Consider the following 8,299-nt stretch of genomic DNA (forward strand, 5'->3'; position numbering starts at 1 on the left):
AAATAATTAAACGATAATTAATAGTAAAACAATAAAACAAAAACAATAATATATAAATATATAATGTAAAATTAAAATTAATTAAATTAAAGTCAAAACAAAATTAATTATTTAAGAAATTAACAGATTAATTTGAAATAAATGTAAATAATTGCTGACAATTTATATAATAACTGATACACTGACATCCGCGTTCGGCTCTATAGCTAGTCTATATTCATATATATATTTGATTGAGAGCCTAAAAGAATTCTTCATATTTAAATAAAATCAAAGAATACATTGAGAGATACATAATTTTATTTTATATGACATGTGCGCGTGCGTGTGCGTGTATGCGTCATGTGTCAGTTCGAAATATATATATATATATATATATATATATATATATATGTATATATATTTGTATATATGTATATGTTTAAATCAACATAGGTATAATTAAATATTTGATACATAATTTTGTAAAAAAATTAATTTAAAATTAATTTAAAAGGTTTAGGAAAAATAATGATCATTAAAAGAAGATACTTTTGGCAATTGTTGTTTATCTGTACATATTTATTGTTGTTTATTTATTAATTTTTAAAATAAAAATTAAATAATTTATTAATATTAATTATTTATTAATATTAATATTAATATTTATTTAATATTATTGATTATTTATCAATTTGTTTATTAATTTATTAATATTAATTTTTTTTTATAATATTTTATTTATTTTATTTTTATAATTATATATTGTACATCATTTTATGCAACCTATTTTAATGTTTGATATTTATATCTTGCATGTTAATTTATAGAACGTTGAATAATATACAAGATGTTATTATTTCAAATAAAAATAATGAAATAGAGATGATTACTTTTGCGATAGATGAGATGTTAGAATCAATTAAACTTGAGGATTCCACTGTGTAAACTTTTCTATTTATTTTAATTCATACAATAAAAAATACACACGCATTTATATTTATTTATCTGCACATTTTACTTTTTAAAAAATAAATATTGTATCTCAGTAGTTAATAAATCCATTATTTATATAATGTATATAAGTGTGTGTGTGTGCGTACATATAGGAGGTGTCTCACAACCGTACAATATTTTATTAGTGTGTTCTAGAGGTAAAAAATAGAATAAAAAATTCTAATACAAAAATGTTGAAGCTGCAACAGTTTTTGAGTTATAAGCGATCAAAATTTGCCAATGATATACACGCACTGAATTACACATGTATACGCGTACCGATTTGTCATCTATTATTGGTTTTATTATTTTTAAAATAAAATAAGCTGTGCAGAAAAATCAATATCACACTACCTTGAAAAAATCAATAACAGATGACAGATCGATAGGCGTGTATGTTTAGTTACGGACGCGCGAGTTCTATGCTATATCATTGACAAATTTTGATGGTTTATAATTCAAAAACTATTGTAGCCTCAACATTTTTGTATTAGAATTTTTTATTCTATTTTACTTCTAGCATACGCTAATAAAATGTTGTACAAAGGTGAGATATCCTGTAAATATATGTATATATATATTTAAATTTCTTAATTTTCTGAAAAGTAAAAAGATGATTTTAAAATCTTTTTTAGAGAGGTTATTGGTTTCATTGATGAGATTGATGGTCCGAAAATTGTTGGCAAAGCACAACATTATCGATTGCTAAAATTTATTTTAAATAATAATAGTCGTCATCGAATTCAAATAGTGATATAAAATGCTGAAATCGAGCGGATTCAGTTTCACATAAAACCAAATCGAGTAATTAATAAATTTTTTAAGAAAGATCTTATTTATCTTTAACACAACTATTAATATTTATATATTATTGTTTACTTTGAATATACTTAAATATACTTTTTATTCTTATTTAATTTAATATATACAATAATAATAATAATTATATATATGTTACTTTCTAATCTAATATTACTTTATGTACTTTACAGATTATTCAAATTGATATAGTGAAAGCTAAAAAAACGAAATTACCGGAGTTTAATCAAGGAACTCTTCCTTACGGACTTATTATTCCTTCAAATACTATTATTAATAATTTGGGTTCTTTTGACCTTAAAAAAATAATTCACGCAGTTCAACCTAAATTGATAGAAATATTCCGGATTATTTGAATTCATGTGTTCGTAAGTAATTCTAAATATATTATATATGATTTAATATTGTCATATACATATATAGTATGTTCTTATATTTATGTATGTTTTCTTCTATTACATTTACTTAAAATAAATACTTTTAATAATTACTTTAAATAAAATATTTTTCAGTTGTACGAGGATATATTAAAACAAGATTTAATACTTTCTCAAATAGTTTTAAAACTATTGGAACTGGATCAATTACAGATGGTAATTACAAATTAGAGATTCAAATTGCTGATTTTGAAGCAAATGATGGTTTCGAGAAAGGAGAAAATGTGGAAATAAAAGGATATGTGAAAAATTCAAGTAAATTATATTAAAGATCTTTTAATTTCGTAATAGAATATTGTATCATTTTTTATTGATTTTTATGAATTATGTATTTATTTTACAGATGACATCTTTTATCTTGATGTGGAAAAAGTTTGTGACATTAAATTAATAGGAGACCAAACGTTATCATTGACACTATTATTGCAAGGTACAAAACCTATTATAAAAAGATCTTTTTCAAAAGAAGATGGAACTTCCGATTTGTCAACTAACAAGATTATTCGTAAATAATTTAAAAAGTATTCGTCATGTTTTCAGTGAGTTTTTTGTTTTTTATTTTTAGTTTATAAATAATTAATTCTTAATTTGGACTTTGTCTAAAAATGATATTTATTATTTAATTAACTCAACGGTCTTTGCGAAGCTATCGAATCTACTGGTGAGATTTTTAACTGTAACTTGTGTAATAACATATTTTGGTTTACTTGATGTTCTCTCGATATCTCTACAGCTAAACCCTATAAATTGTATAATTGTATATTGTATAATTTATATCGGCTAGCTTGTTATATATACTTCGCTTTCTGGCATCGATTTAATCAACATTAATTCTTAATTCTGATTACTTCACTTTTGACCTTTTTTGCATAATCCAAGTCTTCGTTTGTTGTGTGCAATTATTCGATAAATCATATATATGTATGTAAAACACTAAAAGAAAAGATAATGTATTTACATTAATTCATCGTTCATATAAGATTTAAGTAAAACATTTATTATTTGCTTATCAATATTCAGATATTACACATACATCTTTTTAATTTTTAATTTGTACCTATAATTATCTACAAATTATATTATACGGACTATGTAATATATGATGCAGTAATGTGAATAGTTGTGTATATAACGTAATTACATTAGCATAATTATTAAAATATAAATTATAATTGCTTGTAAAATGCTGTTTGTAAAATTTATGTTACGAAATCTCTCTCTATCTATCTCATCTGGGGTGCTTTCGCGAAAGATCAAAATGATCCGTGTATTCCATGCGTTGTGATTGGTCAAATCTGAGAAATTTCATTGAATAAAATTTCAATGAGATTGACTCTCATTGTAACTTTATTCAATGAAATTCAGATTTGGTCATCACAACGCACGGATCATTTTAATCTGAATCATTTTGATCTTTTGCGAAAGTATCCCTGTTTATGATGCCTGTAATGTGTAACATTGCAATATAACGCTGGTATATGGACAGAATGTATCCAATTTAAAAAATTCGTAGACTGATATTTCACTTTAGCGTTAATTTTTCGTAAAAGAGTGATTCCGTTATTTATGATGTTGTTTATACATGATGCGCATACTGATGCTTCGTTTTTACTGTAAATTTTAATGATAGTTTCTTTAATAATTTCGAGTGAATTTTTGTGAACGAAATGTTCTTCTTTTTTAAGAGAAACTGTTATTAGCGATGCAATTTTTTTAACTCGACTCATTAAGTATGTTCGCAATTAAATATAAAATTAAAATTGTATTAATGCAACGCGTTTACTTGAATATGTAAATTAAAAATAAGATTTTATCTGCTGGCGTGTGAAAAGTATCATCTGCAAAATGCTTTTTTCTTTTAAAGGTTTAAATTCGAATCTACGAGCTACTAATGTCTCGAAATTTTTTAAAAATTAATATCAAATTAGTCAAAGAATTTGATATGAAAATTCAGTGTAGTTAGAAAGAATATGTTATACTAGCGTTTCGGACCGCGCTTCGCGCGGTCCTCAAAGCTTTTATAATTCGGACCGCGCTTCGCGCGGTTCTCATAAAGCCTTTATAAAACCTGATTTAACACAAAAGATTAATTGTTCTGTCTGTATTACCGCGAACTACTTCCATATTTTTGGACCGATTTTCACGAAATTTATATCAAATGTTGCAAATTTTTCGAAGATGACTACTATTATTTTTTTTTCACTCCCTGATATTGTATTTTGCGTCTTGTTTTGCATAAACTTAAATATTTATAATTAAAATTTTATTTGCTTATATTAATTTTTTTTGTTATTTTAATTTCCACACAATTTAATATGTTTTAAATCTGAAAACATTAGTTTAGTAAATATATATACATACAAATTTTAATTTATTTTATTATTTAATTATTATACCCATTTTTTTTTCCTTACTCAAATATTTTTTGATTACGTCTAATGTACCCACCGCTAACCCGCTATTATTAGCTCTCATACAATTTCATAATTCTTCAATTTACAAAATTTCTCTGTATATTACATTTTTTGTAAAACATTTTTCACTTTCTTCAATTAGATGTCCTTGATTGCTAAATTCATCAATCTTAATTTTTACACTTTCCCTTTTGGTTGCTCTAGAAAATGCCACATAAAGTTGACCATGAGCAAATACAGGATGTGGCAAATAAATCCCAATTTTTTCTAAACTCTGTCCTTGTGATTTATTTATTGTCATAGCAAATCATACTTGAATAGGAAACTGTCTTCGTTTAAATTTAAATGGCAATTCCAAATCACTTGTAATTAAATCTATCCTTGGAATGATGACAATCTGTCCTCGAGCAGGACCAGTTAGAACCTCCGCATAAATTAGATTATTTTTCAAATTAGTTACAATAAATCTTGTTCCATTACAAACGGGCTGAAACAGACGGTATTTATATATAGAAAAATTTGCGAAATAAAATCAGTCCATAAATGAGCGCGCGCGTGGGTGGATGCGTGAATGGGGGTGCAAAACTTAAAAAACCACATATTAGCTATCCCCGAAAAATTTGCAAAATTTTGTTACTAATTTCGAAAAAATCGGTCATCAAAAGTGTAAATGCGTGGGTGGGTGCGTAGGTGGGTATGTCATTAAAAAAAAACCACATAGTACGATGTTTTGAAACGTTCTGAACCCATTAGCATAGAAATTAATAAAAAAATTTTTTTCGCGAAAACAGCCTCCTATATAAAAAAGAAAAAAAATTTTTTTAAACCGCATAGTAGGATTTTTTTGATCATTCTAAACACATTGGCGTAGAAATCTTGTAAAAAATCTTGTAAAACGCATGCGCGTGGGTGAATACGTGGGTGGGTGCGTGGGTGGGCAAAACTTAAAAAAAGAACCACATAGCAGCCATCCCCGAAAAATTTGCAACACTTGCGAAATTTTGGTACCAATTTCGTGAAAATCGGTCAATAAATGTGTTAATGCGTGAGTGGGTGCGTGGGTGGAGATGTAAAATTTAAAAAAAACCACCATCATCGCCATCCCCGAAAAATTTGCGAAATTTTGGTACCAATTTCGTGAAAACAGGTCCATAAATGCGCATGCGCGTGGGTGGATGCGTGGGTGTATAAAAATTAAAAAAAAAACCACATAGCAGCCTTCCCCGAAGAATTTGCAACACTTTGGTACCAATTTCGTGAGAATCGGTCCATAAATGTAGAAGTAGTTCGCGTACATACATACAGACGGACGGCACTTATATATATACTAGCGTTTCGGACCGCGCTTCGCGCGGTCCTCAAAGCTTTTATAATTCGGACCGCGCTTCGCGCGGTTCTCATAAAGCCTTTATAAAACCTGATTTAACACAAAAGATTAATTGTTCTGTCTGTATTACCGCGAACTACTTTCATATTTTTGGACCGATTTTCACGAAATTTATATCAAATGTTGCAAATTTTTCGAAGATGACTACTATTATTTTTTTTTCACTCCCTGATATTGTATTTTGCGTCTTGTTTTGCATAAACTTAAATATTTATAATTAAAATTTTGTTTGCTTATATTAATTTTTTTTGTTATTTTAATTTCCACACAATTTAATATGTTTTAAATCTGAAACATTAGTTTAGTAAATATATATACATACAAATTTTTTTTTTTTTTTATTATTTAATTATTATACCAATTTTTTTTCCTTACTCAAATATTTTTTGATTACGTCTAATGTACCCACCGCTAACCCGCTATTATTAGCTCTCATACAATTTCATAATTATTCAATTTACAAAATTTCTCTGTATATTACATTTTTTGTAAAACATTTTTCACTTCCTTCAATTAGATGTCCTTGATTGCTAAATTCATCAATCTTAATTTTTACACTTTCCCTTTTGGTTGCTCTAGGAAATGCCACATAAAGTTGACCATGAGCAAATACAGGATGTGGCAAATAAATCCCAATTTTTTCTAAACTCTGTCCTTGTGATTTATTTATTGTCATAGCAAATGATACTCGAATAGGAAACTGTCTTCGTTTAAATTTAAATGGCAATTCCAAATCACTTGTAATTAAATCTATCCTTGGAATGATGACAATCTGTCCTCGAGCAGGACCAGTTAGAACCTCCGCATAAATTAGATTATTTTTCAAATTAGTTACAATAAATCTTGTTCCATTACAAAGTCCTTTCTTAGTATTTAAATTTCTTAATAGGATTATTATAGCACTGACTTTTATTTTAAGTCGATGAACTGGCATTCCAGAAGGTGTCAGAGAGTTCAAAAACTCAGTTGGAAAATTTAATTGCTCCTGTGGATCATCACTTACAATAAAGTCAATTGAGAGATATTCCTTTTCCTCTCCTTCCATTTGACAAAGGATTGTGTCATTAATTTTAAAAGTATCCTCATTTTTAGGACAAAGTATCGCTCGATCTGGATTTTCTCTAATCCGTTCCATGGTGATTCTATCACCAAAAATTTCATTAATAAGAGATTCTTTTGATATAAAATCTTTGGGGATTTCAATTGTATCGAGATGTAGTCCATCCGTATTTGATAATTTACCATCTCCGAGTTGCATTAGCCAATTTGAAAATTCTTTTTCTTCCGCAGTTCTCATATTTTGTTTTAATTTAACTTGAGTTACGTTCCTCCATATAGGATTGTATTTTACAATCGATTCAATTATAGCTGCTTTTTGTGCATGAGGCACTACTGGGAGATTTTGTCTGAAATCTCCTGCAAATAAAATTACTTTTCCTCCAAATGGTCGAGGATTCTTCATCAAATCCTTTAAAAGTTTATCAACTGCTGTTAAAGCATGTCCAACAGTCATGCTCACTTCATCCCATATGATTAATTTGGCATTAATCAATTCTCGTGCACCTTGAGAATTTCCTCTAATATTTGATTTAGCTCCATCATCAATTGGAATTGAAAGCTTAAACAGAGAGTGATAAGTTCTTCCTCCTTTCAGAAGTGTGGCTGCAATTCCAGTTGAAGCACATGGAAGAATTATTTCGTTTCTTCCTCGAATAACACTTAAAAATGTGTTAAATAGGTATGTTTTACCACTTCCTGCAAACCCGTCAATAAAAAATAACCTCTGAGTTTCATTTTCATTTTCAATTGCTCGCATGACTATATCGTACACGTGCTTTTGCTCAGCATTTAGTGTCGATAATAAATAATCACCACGTATTCTTTCTTCATCCACATTATACTCTGTTACGTAAATATTTATTGGAGTTGGATTTGGCAATTGGAAGTTCTCACAGCTACTTCCATTATTTATCAGAATTCCTTGTATATGGTTTAAAGCCATATTTTCAGGATTTACAACATTGTTATGTACAAAGTCCTCAATCATGAAATCTTTATATTTATTCCAAATAGTTGGTACATCTGTTGGAGTTCCAAAGATGCAAATGTAAGCAAATAATTCTCGAAGTTGGCATATTCGATTCTGTTGCTTCTTCCAGCGTTTTTCCCCAAAGATTATCATTTTCTACCAAATTTTTTGCAATTGCTGCATCTTTAAATATATTATAAAGAACTCCATTTACAGTTCTCAAATCTTCAAAACATTT

The sequence above is a fragment of the Prenolepis imparis genome, unplaced genomic scaffold, assembly GCF_030444845.1.
Source record: "Prenolepis imparis isolate NDT839.2.m4 unplaced genomic scaffold, iyPreImpa1.0 SCAF_299, whole genome shotgun sequence".
In the NCBI taxonomy this organism is placed as follows: domain Eukaryota; kingdom Metazoa; phylum Arthropoda; class Insecta; order Hymenoptera; family Formicidae; genus Prenolepis; species Prenolepis imparis.